The 19307-nt window shown below is 46.4% G+C and overlaps 18 non-coding genes across 18 annotated transcripts; all 18 read right to left on the bottom strand.

Annotated features, from left to right (window-relative positions):
• Nucleotides 1-1849: 1849 nt before the first annotated feature.
• TRNAY-GUA (transfer RNA tyrosine (anticodon GUA)) lies at nucleotides 1850-1948 on the bottom strand. Its single transcript has 2 exons — nucleotides 1912-1948; nucleotides 1850-1885 (listed from the first exon to the last, which is right to left on the bottom strand). It is a non-coding gene; the product is annotated as a tRNA-Tyr (tRNA).
• A 3156-nt stretch (nucleotides 1949-5104) lies between these two features.
• Nucleotides 5105-5177, bottom strand: TRNAA-AGC (transfer RNA alanine (anticodon AGC)). Its single transcript has one exon. It is a non-coding gene; the product is annotated as a tRNA-Ala (tRNA).
• A 739-nt stretch (nucleotides 5178-5916) lies between these two features.
• On the bottom strand, nucleotides 5917-6015 carry TRNAY-GUA (transfer RNA tyrosine (anticodon GUA)). Its single transcript has 2 exons — nucleotides 5979-6015; nucleotides 5917-5952 (listed from the first exon to the last, which is right to left on the bottom strand). It is a non-coding gene; the product is annotated as a tRNA-Tyr (tRNA).
• A 1123-nt stretch (nucleotides 6016-7138) lies between these two features.
• Nucleotides 7139-7211, bottom strand: TRNAA-AGC (transfer RNA alanine (anticodon AGC)). The gene has a single exon. It is a non-coding gene; the product is annotated as a tRNA-Ala (tRNA).
• Nucleotides 7212-7950: 739 nt separating this feature from the next.
• TRNAY-GUA (transfer RNA tyrosine (anticodon GUA)) lies at nucleotides 7951-8049 on the bottom strand. Its single transcript has 2 exons — nucleotides 8013-8049; nucleotides 7951-7986 (listed from the first exon to the last, which is right to left on the bottom strand). It is a non-coding gene; the product is annotated as a tRNA-Tyr (tRNA).
• Nucleotides 8050-9172: 1123 nt separating this feature from the next.
• Nucleotides 9173-9245, bottom strand: TRNAA-AGC (transfer RNA alanine (anticodon AGC)). Its single transcript has one exon. It is a non-coding gene; the product is annotated as a tRNA-Ala (tRNA).
• Nucleotides 9246-10165: 920 nt separating this feature from the next.
• On the bottom strand, nucleotides 10166-10238 carry TRNAA-AGC (transfer RNA alanine (anticodon AGC)). Its single transcript has one exon. It is a non-coding gene; the product is annotated as a tRNA-Ala (tRNA).
• Nucleotides 10239-10977: 739 nt separating this feature from the next.
• On the bottom strand, nucleotides 10978-11076 carry TRNAY-GUA (transfer RNA tyrosine (anticodon GUA)). The gene is made up of 2 exons: nucleotides 11040-11076; nucleotides 10978-11013 (listed from the first exon to the last, which is right to left on the bottom strand). It is a non-coding gene; the product is annotated as a tRNA-Tyr (tRNA).
• A 106-nt stretch (nucleotides 11077-11182) lies between these two features.
• TRNAA-AGC (transfer RNA alanine (anticodon AGC)) lies at nucleotides 11183-11255 on the bottom strand. Its single transcript has one exon. It is a non-coding gene; the product is annotated as a tRNA-Ala (tRNA).
• A 1755-nt stretch (nucleotides 11256-13010) lies between these two features.
• TRNAY-GUA (transfer RNA tyrosine (anticodon GUA)) lies at nucleotides 13011-13109 on the bottom strand. Its single transcript has 2 exons — nucleotides 13073-13109; nucleotides 13011-13046 (listed from the first exon to the last, which is right to left on the bottom strand). It is a non-coding gene; the product is annotated as a tRNA-Tyr (tRNA).
• Nucleotides 13110-13215: 106 nt separating this feature from the next.
• Nucleotides 13216-13288, bottom strand: TRNAA-AGC (transfer RNA alanine (anticodon AGC)). The gene has a single exon. It is a non-coding gene; the product is annotated as a tRNA-Ala (tRNA).
• Nucleotides 13289-14231: 943 nt separating this feature from the next.
• Nucleotides 14232-14304, bottom strand: TRNAA-AGC (transfer RNA alanine (anticodon AGC)). The gene has a single exon. It is a non-coding gene; the product is annotated as a tRNA-Ala (tRNA).
• A 944-nt stretch (nucleotides 14305-15248) lies between these two features.
• On the bottom strand, nucleotides 15249-15321 carry TRNAA-AGC (transfer RNA alanine (anticodon AGC)). The gene has a single exon. It is a non-coding gene; the product is annotated as a tRNA-Ala (tRNA).
• A 739-nt stretch (nucleotides 15322-16060) lies between these two features.
• Nucleotides 16061-16159, bottom strand: TRNAY-GUA (transfer RNA tyrosine (anticodon GUA)). Its single transcript has 2 exons — nucleotides 16123-16159; nucleotides 16061-16096 (listed from the first exon to the last, which is right to left on the bottom strand). It is a non-coding gene; the product is annotated as a tRNA-Tyr (tRNA).
• A 106-nt stretch (nucleotides 16160-16265) lies between these two features.
• On the bottom strand, nucleotides 16266-16338 carry TRNAA-AGC (transfer RNA alanine (anticodon AGC)). Its single transcript has one exon. It is a non-coding gene; the product is annotated as a tRNA-Ala (tRNA).
• Nucleotides 16339-17282: 944 nt separating this feature from the next.
• TRNAA-AGC (transfer RNA alanine (anticodon AGC)) lies at nucleotides 17283-17355 on the bottom strand. The gene has a single exon. It is a non-coding gene; the product is annotated as a tRNA-Ala (tRNA).
• A 739-nt stretch (nucleotides 17356-18094) lies between these two features.
• TRNAY-GUA (transfer RNA tyrosine (anticodon GUA)) lies at nucleotides 18095-18193 on the bottom strand. Its single transcript has 2 exons — nucleotides 18157-18193; nucleotides 18095-18130 (listed from the first exon to the last, which is right to left on the bottom strand). It is a non-coding gene; the product is annotated as a tRNA-Tyr (tRNA).
• A 106-nt stretch (nucleotides 18194-18299) lies between these two features.
• TRNAA-AGC (transfer RNA alanine (anticodon AGC)) lies at nucleotides 18300-18372 on the bottom strand. Its single transcript has one exon. It is a non-coding gene; the product is annotated as a tRNA-Ala (tRNA).
• Between the last annotated feature and the right edge of the window lie 935 nt (nucleotides 18373-19307).

Below are 19307 nucleotides of genomic sequence, written 5' to 3'. Positions count from 1 at the left end.
CAAGATGGAAAAGCATGTGTGTGGAGGATGCGGGCATGGATCCCGCTACCTCTCGCATGCTAAGCGAGCGCTCTACCATTTGAGCTAATCCCCCATCTATACACATCTGCGCAAGAGACGCGGGCGGATGAGCGGAACTGCGATGTCAGAGTTAACGATGGAACGCCACACAGTTTCATTGGAATGGAGGACTGTGTATTTTACAACATTTCTTTTGTCTTCACAGAGTGTTGAGCAAGGGGTCAACAAAAAGTAGGAATTTTAGAAAGGTGTGATACAACCGGTAAAAAGTAATCAGACTCCCAAAAGTGGAAGCAGACAAAACGGGTCGCTAGAGGTATTAAGTCAAATACAAAGCACTTTGTCTTCAAACAAAGTAGTGGGCTGCTGCCAATAAGGGTCGCTACTGACTTTAGTTCTTCTCCAATGACCTAGTAGATGGAATGGAAAGTGGGAGATAGCACTCTTGCCCTTGTTGCTTTTTTTTGTGCTCTGGACTGAGGTGCAGTGAGGCTAAAAAGGGGGAACTTGATGGCCACTGAGCTATGAAAGGATACCCCACAAGAGTCTTTTTTGGCCTTTGATCCTCAACCCTACCCAGCTGAACTCTGTAACTCTTTCTAGCAAGCTGCCCGACTCCCCTTTTTTAATTGAGTCAGGGTAACAGTAATAGGTAATTACCCTGGCAGGTAGAAGCCCAAAAATGGTTTGCCAGAGATGTGGGCCGTTTTCCACTAAAGCGGTGGAGTAAGGAAGACGCTGTTGTATCATGGGATGCAAACGGGAAAGGGTCAACAAGAAAGACGGTGTGTTATCAACGTGACGTAAAAGTTCCTTTGAGCCGGAATCGAACCAGCGACCTAAGGATTACAGTTTTCTCAACATTTTGTCAATCTACAGTCCTCTGCTCTACCAGCTGAGCTATCGAAGGATACCCCAGCTAAGGTTTTGCCAGCCTTTGATCCTCATTCCTAGCGAGCGGAAGGTGCAGAAAATGAGTGTTTGTCTCTGGGGTTCAAGATGGAAAAGCATGCGTGTGGAGGATGCAGGCATCGATCCCGCTACCTCTCGCATGCTAAGCGAGCGCTCTACCATTTGAGCTAATCCCCCATCTATACACATCTGCGCAAGAGACGCGGGCGGATGAGCGGAACTGCGATGTCAGAGTTAACGATGGAACGCCACACAGTTTCATTGGAATGGAGGACTGTGTATTTTACAACATTTCTTTTGTCTTCACAGAGTGTTGAGCAAGGGGTCAACAAAAAGTAGGAATTTTAGAAAGGTGTGATACAACCGGTAAAAAGTAATCAGACTCCCAAAAGTGGAAGCAGACAAAACGGGTCGCTAGAGGTATTAAGTCAAATACAAAGCACTTTGTCTTCAAACAAAGTAGTGGGCTGCTGCCAATAAGGGTCGCTACTGACTTTAGTTCTTCTCCAATGACCTAGTACATGGAATGGAAAGTGGGAGATAGCACTCTTGCCCTTGTTGCTTTTTTTTTGTGCTCTGGACTGAGGTGCAGTGAGGCTAAAAAGGGGGAACATGATGGCCACTGAGCTATGAAAGGATACCCCACAAGAGTCTTTTTTGGCCTTTGATCCTCAACTCTACCCAGCTGAACTCTGTAACTCTTTCTAGCAAGCTGCCCGACTCCCCTTTTTTAATTGAGTCAGGGTAACAGTAATAGGTAATTACCCTGGCAGGTAGAAGCCCAAAAATGGTTTGCCAGAGATGTGGGCCGTTTTCCACTAAAGCGGTGGAGTAAGGAAGATGCTGTTGTATCATGGGATGCAAACGGGAAAGGGTCAACAAGAAAGACGGTGTGTTATCAACGTGACGTAAAAGTTCCTTCGAGCCGGAATCGAACCAGCGACGTAAGGATTACAGTTTTCTCAACATTTTGTCAATCTACAGTCCTCCGCTCTACCAGCTGAGCTATCGAAGGATACCCCAGCTAAGGTTTTGCCAGCCTTTGATCCTCATTCCTAGCGAGCGGAAGGTGCAGAAAATGAGTGTTTGTCTCTGGGGTTCAAGATGGAAAAGCATGTGTGTGGAGGATGCGGGCATCGATCCCGCTACCTCTCGCATGCTAAGCGAGCGCTCTAACATTTGAGCTAATCCCCCATCTATACACATCTGCGCAAGAGACGCGGGCGGATGAGCGGAACTGCGATGTCAGAGTTAACGATGGAACGCCACACAGTTTCATTGGAATGGAGGACTGTGTATTTTACAACATTTCTTTTGTCTTCACAGAGTGTTGAGCAAGGGGTCAACAAAAAGTAGGAATTTTAGAAAGGTGTGATACAACCGGTAAAAAGTAATCAGACTCCCAAAAGTGGAAGCAGACAAAACGGGTCGCTAGAGGTATTAAGTCAAATACAAAGCACTTTGTCTTCAAACAAAGTAGTGGGCTGCTGCCAATAAGGGTCGCTACTGACTTTAGTTCTTCTCCAATGACCTAGTAGATGGAATGGAAAGTGGGAGATAGCACTCTTGCCCTTGTTGCTTTTTTTTTGTGCTCTGGACTGAGGTGCAGTGAGGCTAAAAAGGGGGAACTTGATGGCCACTGAGCTATGAAAGGATACCCCACAAGAGTCTTTTTTGGCCTTTGATCCTCAACCCTACCCAGCTGAACTCTGTAACTCTTTCTAGCAAGCTGCCCGACTCCCCTTTTTAATTGAGTCAGGGTAACAGTAATAGGTAATTACCCTGGCAGGTAGAAGCCCAAAAATGGTTTGCCAGAGATGTGGGCCGTTTTCCACTAAAGCGGTGGAGTAAGGAAGACGCTGTTGTATCATGGGATGCAAACGGGAAAGGGTCAACAAGAAAGACGGTGTGTTATCAACGTGACGTAAAAGTTCCTTTGAGCCGGAATCGAACCAGCGACCTAAGGATTACAGTTTTCTCAACATTTTGTCAATCTACAGTCCTCCGCTCTACCAGCTGAGCTATCGAAGGATACCCCAGCTAAGGTTTTGCCAGCCTTTGATCCTCATTCCTAGCGAGCGGAAGGTGCAGAAAATGAGTGTTTGTCTCTGGGGTTCAAGATGGAAAAGCATGTGTGTGGAGGATGCAGGCATCGATCCCGCTACCTCTCGCATGCTAAGCGAGCGCTCTACCATTTGAGCTAATCCCCCATCTATACACATCTGCGCAAGAGACGCGGGCGGATGAGCGGAACTGCGATGTCAGAGTTAACGATGGAACGCCACACAGTTTCATTGGAATGGAGGACTGTGTATTTTACAACATTTCTTTTGTCTTCACAGAGTGTTGAGCAAGGGGTCAACAAAAAGTAGGAATTTTAGAAAGGTGTGATACAACCGGTAAAAAGTAATCAGACTCCCAAAAGTGGAAGCAGACAAAACGGGTCGCTAGAGGTATTAAGTCAAATACAAAGCACTTTGTCTTCAAACAAAGTAGTGGGCTGCTGCCAATAAGGGTCGCTACTGACTTTAGTTCTTCTCCAATGACCTAGTAGATGGAATGGAAAGTGGGAGATAGCACTCTTGCCCTTGTTGCTTTTTTTTTGTGCTCTGGACTGAGGTGCAGTGAGGCTAAAAAGGGGGAACTTGATGGCCACTGAGCTATGAAAGGATACCCCACAAGAGTCTTTTTTGGCCTTTGATCCTCAACCCTTCCCAGCTGAACTCTGTAACTCTTTCTAGCAAGCTGCCCGACTCCCCTTTTTTAATTGAGTCAGGGTAACAGTAATAGGTAATTACCCTGGCAGGTAGAAGCCCAAAAATGGTTTGCCAGAGATGTGGGCCGTTTTCCACTAAAGCGGTGGAGTAAGGAAGACGCTGTTGTATCATGGGATGCAAACGGGAAAGGGTCAACAAGAAAGACGGTGTGTTATCAACGTGACGTAAAAGTTCCTTCGAGCCGGAATCGAAACAGCGACCTAAGGATTACAGTTTTCTCAACATTTTGTCAATCTACAGTCCTCCGCTCTACCAGCTGAGCTATCGAAGGATACCCCAGCTAAGGTTTTGCCAGCCTTTGATCCTCATTCCTAGCGAGCGGAAGGTGCAGAAAATGAGTGTTTGTCTCTGGGGTTCAAGATGGAAAAGCATGTGTGTGGAGGATGCGGGCATCGATCCCGCTACCTCTCGCATGCTAAGCGAGCGCTCTACCATTTGAGCTGATCCCCCATCTATACACATCTGCGCAAGAGACGCGGGCGGATGAGCGGAACTGCGATGTCAGAGTTAACGATGGAACGCCACACAGTTTCATTGGAATGGAGGACTGTGTATTTTACAACATTTCTTTTGTCTTCACAGAGTGTTGAGCAAGGGGTCAACAAAAAGTAGGAATTTTAGAAAGGTGTGATACAACCGGTAAAAAGTAATCAGACTCCCAAAAGTGGAAGCAGACAAAACGGGTCGCTAGAGGTATTAAGTCAAATACAAAGCACTTTGTCTTCAAACAAAGTAGTGGGCTGCTGCCAATAAGGGTCGCTACTGACTTTAGTTCTTCTCCAATGACCTAGTAGATGGAATGGAAAGTGGGAGATAGCACTCTTGCCCTTGTTGCTTTTTTTTTGTGCTCTGGACTGAGGTGCAGTGAGGCTAAAAAGGGGGAACTTGATGGCCACTGAGCTATGAAAGGATAACCCACAAGAGTCTTTTTTGGCCTTTGATCCTCAACCCTACCCAGCTGAACTCTGTAACTCTTTCTAGCAAGCTGCCCGACTCCCCTTTTTTAATTGAGTCAGGGTAACAGTAATAGGTAATTACCCTGGCAGGTAGAAGCCCAAAAATGGTTTGCCAGAGATGTGGGCCGTTTTCCACTAAAGCGGTGGAGTAAGGAAGACGCTGTTGTATCATGGGATGCAAACGGGAAAGGGTCAACAAGAAAGACGGTGTGTTATCAACGTGACGTAAAAGTTCCTTCGAGCCGGAATCGAAACAGCGACCTAAGGATTACAGTTTTCTCAACATTTTGTCAATCTACAGTCCTCCGCTCTACCAGCTGAGCTATCGAAGGATACCCCAGCTAAGGTTTTGCCAGCCTTTGATCCTCATTCCTAGCGAGCGGAAGGTGCAGAAAATGAGTGTTTGTCTCTGGGGTTCAAGATGGAAAAGCATGTGTGTGGAGGATGCGGGCATCGATCCCGCTACCTCTCGCATGCTAAGCGAGCGCTCTACCATTTGAGCTAATCCCCCATCTATACACATCTGCACAAGAGACGCGGGCGGATGAGCGGAACTGCGATGTCAGAGTTAGCGATGGAACGCCACACAGTTTCATTGGAATGGAGGACTGTGTATTTTACAACATTTCTTTTGTCTTCACAGAGTGTTGAGCAAGGGGTCAACAAAAAGTAGGAATTTTAGAAAGGTGTGATACAACCGGTAAAAAGTAATCAGACTCCCAAAAGTGGAAGCAGACAAAACGGGTCGCTAGAGGTATTAAGTCAAATACAAAGCACTTTGTCTTCAAACAAAGTAGTGGGCTATTGCCAATAAGGGTCGCTACTGACTTTAGTTCTTCTCCAATGACCTAGTAGATGGAATGGAAAGTGGGAGATAGCACTCCTGCCCTTGTTGATTTTTTTTTGTGCTCTGGACTGAGGTGCAGTGAGGCTAAAAAGGGGGAACTTGATGGCCACTGAGCTATGAAAGGATACCCCACAAGAGTCTTTTTTGGCCTTTGATCCTCAACCCTACCCAGCTGAACTCTGTAACTCTTTCTAGCAAGCTGCCCGACTCCCCTTTTTTAATTGAGTCAGGGTAACAGTAATAGGTAATTACCCTGGCAGGTAGAAGCCCAAAAATGGTTTGCCAGAGATGTGGGCCGTTTTCCACTAAAGCGGTGGAGTAAGGAAGACGCTGTTGTATCATGGGATGCAAACGGGAAAGGGTCAACAAGAAAGACGGTGTGTTATCAACATGACGTAAAAGTTCCTTCGAGCCGGAATCGAACCAGCGACCTAAGGATTACAGTTTTCTCAACATTTTGTCAATCTACAGTCCTCCGCTCTACCAGCTGAGCTATCGAAGGATACCCCAGCTAAGGTTTTGCCAGCCTTTGATCCTCATTCCTAGCGAGCGGAAGGTGCAGAAAATGAGTGTTTGTCTCTGGGGTTCAAGATGGAAAAGCATGTGTGTGGAGGATGCAGGCATCGATCCCGCTACCTCTCGCATGCTAAGCGAGCGCTCTACAATTTGAGCTAATCCCCCATCTATACACATCTGCGCAAGAGACGCGGGCGGATGAGCGGAACTGCGATGTCAGAGTTAACGATGGAACGCCACACAGTTTCATTGGAATGGAGGACTGTGTATTTTACAACATTTCTTTTGTCTTCACAGAGTGTTGAGCAAGGGGTCAACAAAAAGTAGGAATTTTAGAAAGGTGTGATACAACCGGTAAAAAGTAATCAAAATCCCAAAAGTGGAAGCAGACAAAACGGGTCGCTAGAGGTATTAAGTCAAATACAAAGCACTTTGTCTTCAAACAAAGTAGTGGGCTGCTGCCAATAAGGGTCGCTACTGACTTTAGTTCTTCTCCAATGACCTAGTAGATGGAATGGAAAGTGGGAGATAGCACTCTTGCCCTTGTTGCTTTTTTTTTGTGCTCTGGACTGAGGTGCAGTGAGGCTAAAAAGGGGGAACTTGATGGCCACTGAGCTATGAAAGGATACCCCACAAGAGTCTTTTTTGGCCTTTGATCCTCAACCCTACCCAGCTGAACTCTGTAACTCTTTCTAGCAAGCTGCCCGACTCCCCTTTTTTAATTGAGTCAGGGTAACAGTAATAGGTAATTACCCTGGCAGGTAGAAGCCCAAAAATGGTTTGCCAGAGATGTGGGCCGTTTTCCACTAAAGCGGTGGAGTAAGGAAGACGCTGTTGTATCATGGGATGCAAACGGGAAAGGGTCAACAAGAAAGACGGTGTGTTATCAACGTGACGTAAAAGTTCCTTCGAGCCGGAATCGAAACAGCGACCTAAGGATTACAGTTTTCTCAACATTTTGTCAATCTACAGTCCTCCGCTCTACCAGCTGAGCTATCGAAGGATACCCCAGCTAAGGTTTTGCCAGCCTTTGATCCTCATTCCTAGCGAGCGGAAGGTGCAGAAAATGAGTGTTTGTCTCTGGGGTTCAAGATGGAAAAGCATGTGTGTGGAGGATGCGGGCATCGATCCCGCTACCTCTCGCATGCTAAGCGAGCGCTCTACCATTTGAGCTAATCCCCCATCTATACACAACTGCACAAGAGACGCGGGCGGATGAGCGGAACTGCGATGTCAGAGTTAGCGATGGAACGCCACACAGTTTCATTGGAATGGAGGACTGTGTATTTTACAACATTTCTTTTGTCTTCACAGAGTGTTGAGCAAGGGGTCAACAAAAAGTAGGAATTTTAGAAAGGTGTGATACAACCGGTAAAAAGTAATCAGACTCCCAAAAGTGGAAGCAGACAAAACGGGTCGCTAGAGGTATTAAGTCAAATACAAAGCACTTTGTCTTCAAACAAAGTAGTGGGCTATTGCCAATAAGGGTCGCTACTGACTTTAGTTCTTCTCCAATGACCTAGTAGATGGAATGGAAAGTGGGAGATAGCACTCCTGCCCTTGTTGATTTTTTTTTGTGCTCTGGACTGAGGTGCAGTGAGGCTAAAAAGGGGGAACTTGATGGCCACTGAGCTATGAAAGGATACCCCACAAGAGTCTTTTTTGGCCTTTGATCCTCAACCCTACCCAGCTGAACTCTGTAACTCTTTCTAGCAAGCTGCCCGACTCCCCTTTTTTAATTGAGTCAGGGTAACAGTAATAGGTAATTACCCTGGCAGGTAGAAGCCCAAAAATGGTTTGCCAGAGATGTGGGCCGTTTTCCACTAAAGCGGTGGAGTAAGGAAGACGCTGTTGTATCATGGGATGCAAACGGGAAAGGGTCAACAAGAAAGACGGTGTGTTATCAACATGACGTAAAAGTTCCTTCGAGCCGGAATCGAACCAGCGACCTAAGGATTACAGTTTTCTCAACATTTTGTCAATCTACAGTCCTCCGCTCTACCAGCTGAGCTATCGAAGGATACCCCAGCTAAGGTTTTGCCAGCCTTTGATCCTCATTCCTAGCGAGCGGAAGGTGCAGAAAATGAGTGTTTGTCTCTGGGGTTCAAGATGGAAAAGCATGTGTGTGGAGGATGCAGGCATCGATCCCGCTACCTCTCGCATGCTAAGCGAGCGCTCTACAATTTGAGCTAATCCCCCATCTATACACATCTGCGCAAGAGACGCGGGCGGATGAGCGGAACTGCGATGTCAGAGTTAACGATGGAACGCCACACAGTTTCATTGGAATGGAGGACTGTGTATTTTACAACATTTCTTTTGTCTTCACAGAGTGTTGAGCAAGGGGTCAACAAAAAGTAGGAATTTTAGAAAGGTGTGATACAACCGGTAAAAAGTAATCAAAATCCCAAAAGTGGAAGCAGACAAAACGGGTCGCTAGAGGTATTAAGTCAAATACAAAGCACTTTGTCTTCAAACAAAGTAGTGGGCTGCTGCCAATAAGGGTCGCTACTGACTTTAGTTCTTCTCCAATGACCTAGTAGATGGAATGGAAAGTGGGAGATAGCACTCTTGCCCTTGTTGCTTTTTTTTTGTGCTCTGGACTGAGGTGCAGTGAGGCTAAAAAGGGGGAACTTGATGGCCACTGAGCTATGAAAGGATACCCCACAAGAGTCTTTTTTGGCCTTTGATCCTCAACCCTACCCAGCTGAACTCTGTAACTCTTTCTAGCAAGCTGCCCGACTCCCCTTTTTTAATTGAGTCAGGGTAACAGTAATAGGTAATTACCCTGGCAGGTAGAAGCCCTAAAATGGTTTGCCAGAGATGTGGGCCGTTTTACACTAAAGCGGTGGAGTAAGGAAGACGCTGTTGTATCATGGGATGCAAACGGGAAAGGGTCAACAAGAAAGACGGTGTGTTATCAACGTGACGTAAAAGTTCCTTCGATCCGGAATCGAACCAGCGATCTAAGGATTACAGTTTTCTCAACATTTTGTCAATCTACAGTCCTCCGCTCTACCAGCTGAGCTATCGAAGGATACCCCAGCTAAGGTTTTGCCAGCCTTTGATCCTCATTCCTAGCGAGCGGAAGGTGCAGATAATGAGTGTTTGTCTCTGGGGTTCAAGATGGAAAAGCATGTGTGTGGAGGATGCGGGCATCGATCCCGCTACCTCTCGCATGCTAAGCGAGCGCTCTACCATTTGAGCTAATCCCCCATCTATACTCATCTGCGCAAGAGACGCGGGCGGATGAGCGGAACTGCGATGTCAGAGTTAACGATGGAACGCCACACAGTTTCATTGGAATGGAGGACTGTGTATTTTACAACATTTCTTTTGTCTTCACAGAGTGTTGAGCAAGGGGTCAACAAAAAGTAGAAATTTTAGAAATGTGTGATACAACCGGTAAAAAGTATTCAGACTCCCAAAAGTGGAAGCAGACAAAACGGGTCGCTAGAGGTATTAAGTCAAATACAAAGCACTTTGTCTTCAAACAAAGTAGTGGGCTGCTGCCAATAAGGGTCGCTACTGACTTTAGTTCTTCTCCAATGACCTAGTAGATGGAATGGAAAGTGGGAGATAGCACTCTTGCCCTTGTTGCTTTTTTTTTGTGCTCTGGACTGAGGTGCAGTGAGGCTAAAAAGGGGGAACTTGATGGCCACTGAGCTATGAAAGGATACCCCACAAGAGTCTTTTTTGGCCTTTGATCCTCAACCCTACCCAGCTGAACTCTGTAACTCTTTCTAGCAAGCTGCCCGACTCCCCTTTTTTAATTGAGTCAGGGTAACAGTAATAGGTAATTACCCTGGCAGGTAGAAGCCCAAAAATGGTTTGCCAGAGATGTGGGCCGTTTTCCACTAAAGCGGTGGAGTAGGGAAGACGCTGTTGTATCATGGGATGCAAACGGGAAAGGGTCAAAAAGAAAGACGGTGTGTTATCAACGTGACGTAAAAGTTCCTTCGAGCCGGAATCGAACCAGCGACCTAAGGATTACAGTTTTCTCAACATTTTGTCATTCTACAGTCCTCCGCTCTACCAGCTAAGGTTTTGCCAGGCTTTGATCCTCATTCCTAGCGAGCGGAAGGTGCAGAAAATGAGTGTTTGTCTCTGGGGTTCAAGATGGAAAAGCATGTGTGTGGAGGATGCGGGCATCGATCCCGCTACCTCTCGCATGCTAAGCGAGCGCTCTACCATTTGAGCTAATCCCCCATCTGTACACATCTGCGCAAGAGACGCGGGCGGATGAGCGGAACTGCGATGTCAGAGTTAACGATGGAACGCCACACAGTTTCATTGGAATGGAGGACTGTGTATTTTACAACATTTCTTTTGTCTTCACAGAGTGTTGAGCAAGGGGTCAACAAAAACTAGGAATTTTAGAAAGGTGTGATTCAACCGGTAAAAAGTAATCAGACTCCCAAAAGTGGAAGCAGACAAAACGGGTCGCTAGAGGTATTAAGTCAAATACAAAGCACTTTGTCTTCAAACAAAGTAGTGGGCTGCTGCCAATAAGGGTCGCTACTGACTTTAGTTCTTCTCCAATGACCTAGTAGATGGAATGGAAAGTGGGAGATAGCACTCTTGCCCTTGTTGCTTTTTTTTTGTGCTCTGGACTGAGGTGCAGTGAGGCTAAAAAGGGGGAACTTGATGGCCACTGAGCTATGAAAGGATACCCCACAAGAGTCTTTTTTGGCCTTTGATCCTCAACCCTACGCAGCTGAACTCTGTAACTCTTTCTAGCAAGCTGCCCGACTCCCCTTTTTTAATTGAGTCAGGGTAACAGTAATAGGTAATTACCCTGGCAGGTAGAAGCCCAAAAATGGTTTGCCAGAGATGTGGGCCGTTTTCCACTAAAGCGGTGGAGTAAGGAAGACGCTGTTGTATCATGGGATGCAAACGGGAAAGGGTCAACAAGAAAGACGGTGTGTTATCAACGTGACGTAAAAGTTCCTTCGAGCCGGAATCGAACCAGCGACCTAAGGATTACAGTTTTCTCAACATTTTGTCAATCTACAGTCCTCTGCTCTACCAGCTGAGCTATCGAAGGATACCCCAGCTAAGGTTTTGCCAGCCTTTGATCCTCATTCCTAGCGAGCGGAAGGTGCAGAAAATGAATGTTTGTCTCTGGGGTTCAAGATGGAAAAGCATGTGTGTGGAGGATGCGGGCATCGATCCCGCTACCTCTCGCATGCTAAGCGAGCGCTCTACCATTTGAGCTAATCCCCCATCTAAACACATCTGCGGAAGAGACGCGGGTGGATGAGCGGAACTGCGATGTCAGAGTTAACGATGGAACGCCACACAGTTTCATTGGAATGGAGGACTGTGTATTTTACAACATTTCTTTTGTCTTCACAGAGTGTTGAGCAAGGGGTCAACAAAAAGTAGGAATTTTAGAAAGGTGTGATACAACCGGTAAAAAGTAATCAGACTCCCAAAAGTGGAAGCAGACAAAACGGGTCGCTAGAGGTATTAAGTCAAATACAAAGCACTTTGTCTTCAAACAAAGTAGTGGGCTGCTGCCAATAAGGGTCGCTACTGACTTTAGTTCTTCTCCAATGACCTAGTAGATGGAATGGAAAGTGGGAGATAGCACTCTTGCCCTTGTTGCTTTTTTTTGTGCTCTGGACTGAGGTGCAGTGAGGCTAAAAAGGGGGAACTTGATGGCCACTGAGCTATGAAAGGATACCCCACAAGAGTCTTTTTTGGCCTTTGATCCTCAACCCTACCCAGCTGAACTCTGTAACTCTTTCTAGCAAGCTGCCCGACTCCCCTTTTTTAATTGAGTCAGGGTAACAGTAATAGGTAATTACCCTGGCAGGTAGAAGCCCAAAAATGGTTTGCCAGAGATGTGGGCCGTTTTCCACTAAAGCGGTGGAGTAAGGAAGACGCTGTTGTATCATGGGATGCAAACGGGAAAGGGTCAACAAGAAAGACGGTGTGTTATCAACGTGACGTAAAAGTTCCTTCGAGCCAGAATCGAACCAGCGACCTAAGGATTACAGTTTTCTCAACATTTTGTCAATCTACAGTCCTCCGCTCTACCAGCTGAGCTATCGAAGGATAGCCCAGCTAAGGTTTTGCCAGCCTTTGATCCTCATTCCTAGCGAGCGGAAGGTGCAGAAAATGAGTGTTTGTCTCTGGGGTTCAAGATGGAAAAGCATGTGTGTGGAGGATGCGGGCATCGATCCCACTACCTCTCACATGCTAAGCGAGCACTCTACCATTTGAGCTAATCCCCCATCTATACACATCTGTGCAAGAGACGCGGGTGGATGAGCGGAACTGCGATGTCAGAGTTAACGATGGAACGCCACACAGTTTCATTGGAATGGAGGACTGTGTATTTTACAACATTTCTTTTGTCTTCACAGAGTGTTGAGCAAGGGGTCAACAAAAAGTAGGAATTTTAGAAAGGTGTGATACAACCGGTAAAAAGTAATCAGACTCCCAAAAGTGGAAGCAGACAAAACGGGTCGCTAGAGGTATTAAGTCAAATACAAAGCACTTTGTCTTCAAACAAAGTAGTGGGCTGCTGCCAATAAGGGTCGCTACTGACTTTAGTTCTTCTCCAATGACCTAGTAGATGGAATGGAAAGTGGGAGATAGCACTCTTGCCCTTGTTGCTTATTTTTTGTGCTCTGGACTGAGGTGCAGTGAGGCTAAAAAGGGGGAACTTGATGGCCACTGAGCTATGAAAGGATACCCCACAAGAGTCTTTTTTGGCCTTTGATCCTCAACCCTACCCAGCTGAACTCTGTAACTCTTTCTAGCAAGCTGCCCGACTCCCCTTTTTTAATTGAGTCAGGGTAACAGTAATAGGTAATTACCCTGGCAGGTAGAAGCCCAAAAATGGTTTGCCAGAGATGTGGGCCGTTTTCCACTAAAGCGGTGGAGTAAGGAAGACGCTGTTGTATCATGGGATGCAAACGGGAAAGGGTCAACAAGAAAGACGGTGTGTTATCAACGTGACGTAAAAGTTCCTTCGAGCCGGAATCGAACCAGCGACCTAAGGATTACAGTTTTCTCAACATTTTGTCAATCTACAGTCCTCCGCTCTACCAGCTGAGCTATCGAAGGATAGTCCAGCTAAGGTTTTGCCAGCCTTTGATCCTCATTCCTAGCGAGCGGAAGGTGCAGAAAATGAGTGTTTGTCTCTGGGGTTCAAGATGGAAAAGCATGTGTGTGGAGGATGCGGGCATCGATCCCGCTACCTCTCGCATGCTAAGCGAGCGCTCTACCATTTGAGCTAATCCCCCATCTATACACATCTGCGCAAGAGACGCGGGTGGATGAGCGGAACTGCGATGTCAGAGTTAACGATGGAACGCCACACAGTTTCATTGGAATGGAGGACTGTGTATTTTACAACATTTCTTTTGTCTTCACAGAGTGTTGAGCAAGGGGTCAACAAAAAGTAGGAATTTTAGAAAGGTGTGATACAACCGGTAAAAAGTAATCAGACTCCCAAAAGTGGAAGCAGACAAAACGGGTCGCTAGAGGTATTAAGTCAAATACAAAGCACTTTGTCTTCAAACAAAGTAGTGGGCTGCTGCCAATAAGGGTCGCTACTGACTTTAGTTCTTCTCCAATGACCTAGTAGATGGAATGGAAAGTGGGAGATAGCACTCTTGCCCTTGTTGCTTTTTTTTGTGCTCTGGACTGAGGTGCAGTGAGGCTAAAAAGGGGGAACTTGATGGCCACTGAGCTATGAAAGGATACCCCACAAGAGTCTTTTTTGGCCTTTGATCCTCAACCCTACCCAGCTGAACTCTGTAACTCTTTCTAGCAAGCTGCCCGACTCCCCTTTTTTAATTGAGTCAGGGTAACAGTAATAGGTAATTACCCTGGCAGGTAGAAGCCCAAAAATGGTTTGCCAGAGATGTGGGCCGTTTTCCACTAAAGCGGTGGAGTAAGGAAGACGCTGTTGTATCATGGGATGCAAACGGGAAAGGGTCAACAAGAAAGACGGTGTGTTATCAACGTGACGTAAAAGTTCCTTCGAGCCAGAATCGAACCAGCGACCTAAGGATTACAGTTTTCTCAACATTTTGTCAATCTACAGTCCTCTGCTCTACCAGCTGAGCTATCGAAGGATAGCCCAGCTAAGGTTTTGCCAGCCTTTGATCCTCATTCCTAGCGAGCGGAAGGTGCAGAAAATGAGTGTTTGTCTCTGGGGTTCAAGATGGAAAAGCATGTGTGTGGAGGATGCGGGCATCGATCCCGCTACCTCTCGCATGCTAAGCGAGCACTCTACCATTTGAGCTAATCCCCCATCTATACACATCTGTGCAAGAGACGCGGGTGGATGAGCGGAACTGCGATGTCAGAGTTAACGATGGAACGCCACACAGTTTCATTGGAATGGAGGACTGTGTATTTTACAACATTTCTTTTGTCTTCACAGAGTGTTGAGCAAGGGGTCAACAAAAAGTAGGAATTTTAGAAAGGTGTGATACAACCGGTAAAAAGTAATCAGACTCCCAAAAGTGGAAGCAGACAAAACGGGTCGCTAGAGGTATTAAGTCAAATACAAAGCACTTTGTCTTCAAACAAAGTAGTGGGCTGCTGCCAATAAGGGTCGCTACTGACTTTAGTTCTTCTCCAATGACCTAGTAGATGGAATGGAAAGTGGGAGATAGCACTCTTGCCCTTGTTGCTTTTTTTTTGTGCTCTGGACTGAGGTGCAGTGAGGCTAAAAAGGGGGAACTTGATGGCCACTGAGCTATGAAAGGATACCCCACAAGAGTCTTTTTTGGCCTTTGATCCTCAACCCTACCCAGCTGAACTCTGTAACTCTTTCTAGCAAGCTGCCCGACTCCCCTTTTTTAATTGAGTCAGGGTAACAGTAATAGGTAATTACCCTGGCAGGTAGAAGCCCAAAAATGGTTTGCCAGAGATGTGGGCCGTTTTCCACTAAAGCGGTGGAGTAAGGAAGACGCTGTTGTATCATGGGATGCAAACGGGAAAGGGTCAACAAGAAAGATGGTGTGTTATCAACGTGACGTAAAAGTTCCTTCGAGCCGGAATCGAACCAGCGACCTAAGGATTACAGTTTTCTCAACATTTTGTCAATCTACAGTTCTCCGCTCTACCAGCTGAGCTATCGAAGGATAGCCCAGCTAAGGTTTTGCCAGCCTTTGATCCTCATTCCTAGCGAGCGGAAGGTGCAGAAAATGAGTGTTTGTCTCTGGGGTTCAAGATGGAAAAGCATGTGTGTGGAGGATGCGGGCATCGATCCCGCTACCTCTCGCATGCTAAGCGAGCGCTCTACCATTTGAGCTAATCCCCCATCTATACACATCTGCGCAAGAGACGCGGGTGGATGAGCGGAACTGCGATGTCAGAGTTAACGATGGAACGCCACACAGTTTCATTGGAATGGAGGACTGTGTATTTTACAACATTTCTTTTGTCTTCACAGAGTGTTGAGCAAGGGGTCAACAAAAAGTAGGAATTTTAGAAAGGTGTGATACAACCGGTAAAAAGTAATCAGACTCCCAAAAGTGGAAGCAGACAAAATGGGTTGCTAGAGGTATTAAGTCAAATACAAAGCACTTTGTCTTCAAACAAAGTAGTGGGCTGCTGCCAATAAGGGTCGCTACGGACTTTAGTTCTTCTCCAATGACCTAGTAGATGGAATGGAAAGTGGGAGATAGCACTCTTGCCCTTGTTGCTTTTTTTTTGTGCTCTGGACTGAGGTGCAGTGAGGCTAAAAAGGGGGAACTTGATGGCCACTGAGCTATGAAAGGATACCCCACAAGAGTCTTTTTTGGCCTTTGATCCTCAACCCTACCCAGCTGAACTCTGTAACTCTTTCTAGCAAGCTGCCCGACTCCCCTTTTTTAATTGAGTCAGGGTAACAGTAATAGGTAATTACCCTGGCAGGTAGAAGCCCAAAAATGGTTTGCCAGAGATGTGGGCCGTTTTCCACTAAAGCGGTGGAGTAAGGAAGACGCTGTTGTATCATGGGATGCAAACGGGAAAGGGTCAACAAGAAAGACGGTGTGTTATCAACGTGACATAAAAGTTCCTCCGAGCCGGAATCGAACCAGCGACCTAAGGATTACAGTTTTCTCAACATTTTGTCAATCTACAGTCCTCCGCTCTACCAGCTGAGCTATCGAAGGATACCCCAGCTAAGGTTTTGCCAGCCTTTGATCCTCATTCCTAGCGAGCGGAAGGTGCAGAAAATGAGTGTTTGTATCTGGGGTTCAAGATAGAAAAGCATGTGTGTGGAGGATGCGGGCATCGATCCCGCTACCTCTCGCATGCTAAGCGAGCGCTCTACCGTTTGAGCTAATCCCCCATCTATACACATCTGCGCAAGAGACGCGGGCGGATGAGCGGAACTGCGATGTCAGAGTTAACGATGGAACGCCACACAGTTTCATTGGAATGGAGGACTGTGTATTTTACAACATTTCTTTTGTCTTCACAGAGTGTTGAGCAAGGGGTCAACAAAAAGTAGGAATTTTAGAAAGGTGTGATACAACCGGTAAAAAGTAATCAGACTCCCAAAAGTGGAAGCAGACAAAACGGGTCGCTAGAGGTATTAAGTCAAATACAAAGCACTTTGTCTTCAAACAAAGTAGTGGGCTGCTGCCAATAAGGGTCGCTACTGACTTTAGTTCTTCTCCAATGACCTAGTAGATGGAATGGAAAGTGGGAGATAGCACTCTTGCCCTTGTTGCTTTTTTTTTGTGCTCTGGACTGAGGTGCAGTGAGGCTAAAAAGGGGGAACTTGATGGCCACTGAGCTATGAAAGGATACCCCACAAGAGTCTTTTTTGGCCTTTGATCCTCAACCCTACCCAGCTGAACTCTGTAACTCTTTCTAGCAAGCTGCCCGACTCCCCTTTTTTAATTGAGTCAGGGTAACAGTAATAGGTAATTACCCTGGCAGGTAGAAGCCCAAAAATGGTTTGCCAGAGATGTGGGCCGTTTTCCCCTAAAGCGGTGGAGTAAGGAAGACGCTGTTGTATCATGGGATGCAAACGGGAAAGGGTCAACAAGAAAGACGGTGTGTTATCAACGTGACGTAAAAGTTCCTTCGAGCCGGAATCGAACCAGCAACCTAAGGATTACAGTTTTCTCAACATTTTGTCAATCTACAGTTCTCCGCTCTACCAGCTGAGCTATCGAAGGATAGCCCAGCTAAGGTTTTGCCAGCCTTTGATCCTCATTCCTAGCGAGCGGAAGGTGCAGAAAATGAGTGTTTGTCTCTGGGGTTCAAGATGGAAAAGCATGTGTGTGGAGGATGCGGGCATCGATCCCGCTACCTCTCGCATGCTAAGCAAGCGCTCTACCATTTGAGCTAATCCCCCATCTATACACATCTGCGCAAGAGACGCGGGTGGATGAGCGGAACTGCGATGTCAGAGTTAACGATGGAACGCCACACAGTTTCATTGGAATGGAGGACTGTGTATTTTACAACATTTCTTTTGTCTTCACAGAGTGTTGAGCAAGGGGTCAACAAAAAGTAGGAATTTTAGAAAGGTGTGATACAACCGGTAAAAAGTAATCAGACTCCCAAAAGTGGAAGCAGACAAAATGGGTCGCTAGAGGTATTAAGTCAAATACAAAGCACTTTGTCTTCAAACAAAGTAGTGGGCTGCTGCCAATAAGGGTCGCTACTGACTTTAGTTCTTCTCCAATGACCTAGTAGATGGAATGGAAAGTGGGAGATAGCACTCTTGCCCTTGTTGCTTTTTTTTTGTGCTCTGGACTGAGGTGCAGTGAGGCTAAAAAGGGGGAACTTGATGGCCACTGAGCTATGAAAGGATACCCCACAAGAGTCTTTTTTGGCCTTTGATCCTCAACCCTACCCAGCTGAACTCTGTAACTCTTTCTAGCAAGCTGCCCGACTCCCCTTTTTTAATTGAGTCAGGGTAACAGTAATAGGTAATTACCCTGGCAGGTAGAAGCCCAAAAATGGTTTGCCAGAGATGTGGGCCGTTTTCCACTAAAGCGGTGGAGTAAGGAAGACGCTGTTGTATCATGGGATGCAAACGGGAAAGGGTCAACAAGAAAGACGGTGTGTTATCAACGTGACGTAAAAGTTCCTTCGAGCCGGAATCGAACCAGCGACCTAAGGATTACAGTTTTCTCAACATTTTGTCATTCTACAGTCCTCCGCTCTACCAGCTGAGCTATCGAAGGATACCCAAGCTAAGGTTTTGCCAGCCTTTGATCCTCATTCCAGGCGAGCGGAAGGTGCAGAAAATGAGTGTTTGTCTCTGGGGTTCAAGATGGAAAAGCATGTGTGTGGAGGATGCGGGCATCGATCCCGCTACCTCTCGCATGCTAAGCGAGCGCTCTACCATTTGAGCTAATCCCCCATCTATACACATCTGCGCAAGAGAAGCGGGTGGATGAGCGGAACTGCGATGTCAGAGTTAACGATGGAACGCCACACAGTTTCATTGGAATGGAGGACTGTGTATTTTACAACATTTCTTTTGTCTTCACAGAGTGTTGAGCAAGGGGTCAACAAAAAGTAGGAATTTTAGAAAGGTGTGATACAACCGGTAAAAAGTAATCAGACTCCCAAAAGTGGAAGCAGACAAAACGGGTCGCTAGAGGTATTAAGTCAAATACAAAGCACTTTGTCTTCAAACAAAGTAGTGGGCTGCTGCCAATAAGGGTCGCTACTGACTTTAGTTCTTCTCCAATGACCTAGTAGATGGAATGGAAAGTGGGAGATAGCACTCTTGCCCTTGTTGCTTTTTTTTGTGCTCTGGACTGAGGTGCAGTGAGGCTAAAAAGGGGGAACTTGATGGCCACTGAGCTATGAAAGGATACCCCACAAGAGTCTTTTTTGGCCTTTGATCCTCAACCCTACCCAGCTGAACTCTGTAACTCTTTCTAGCAAGCTGCCCGACTCCCCTTTTTTAATTGAGTCAGGGTAACAGTAATAGGTAATTACCCTGGCAGGTAGAAGCCCAAAAATGGTTTGCCAGAGATGTGGGCCGTTTTCCACTAAAGCGGTGGAGTAAGGAAGACGCTGTTGTATCATGGGATGCAAACGGGAAAGGGTCAACAAGAAAGACGGTGTGTTATCAACGTGACGTAAAAGTTCCTTCGAGCCAGAATCGAACCAGCGACCTAAGGATTGCAGTTTTCTCAACATTTTGTCAATCTACAGTCCTCCGCTCTACCAGCTGAGCTATCAAAGGATAGCCCAGCTAAGGTTTTGCCAGCCTTTGATCCTCATTCCTAGCGAGCGGAAGGTGCAGAAAATGAGTGTTTGTCTCTGGGGTTCAAGATGGAAAAG

The sequence above is a fragment of the Hyperolius riggenbachi genome, chromosome 4, assembly GCF_040937935.1.
Source record: "Hyperolius riggenbachi isolate aHypRig1 chromosome 4, aHypRig1.pri, whole genome shotgun sequence".
NCBI lineage: Eukaryota > Metazoa > Chordata > Amphibia > Anura > Hyperoliidae > Hyperolius > Hyperolius riggenbachi.
This window is presented reverse-complemented; position numbering and strand designations above follow the sequence as displayed.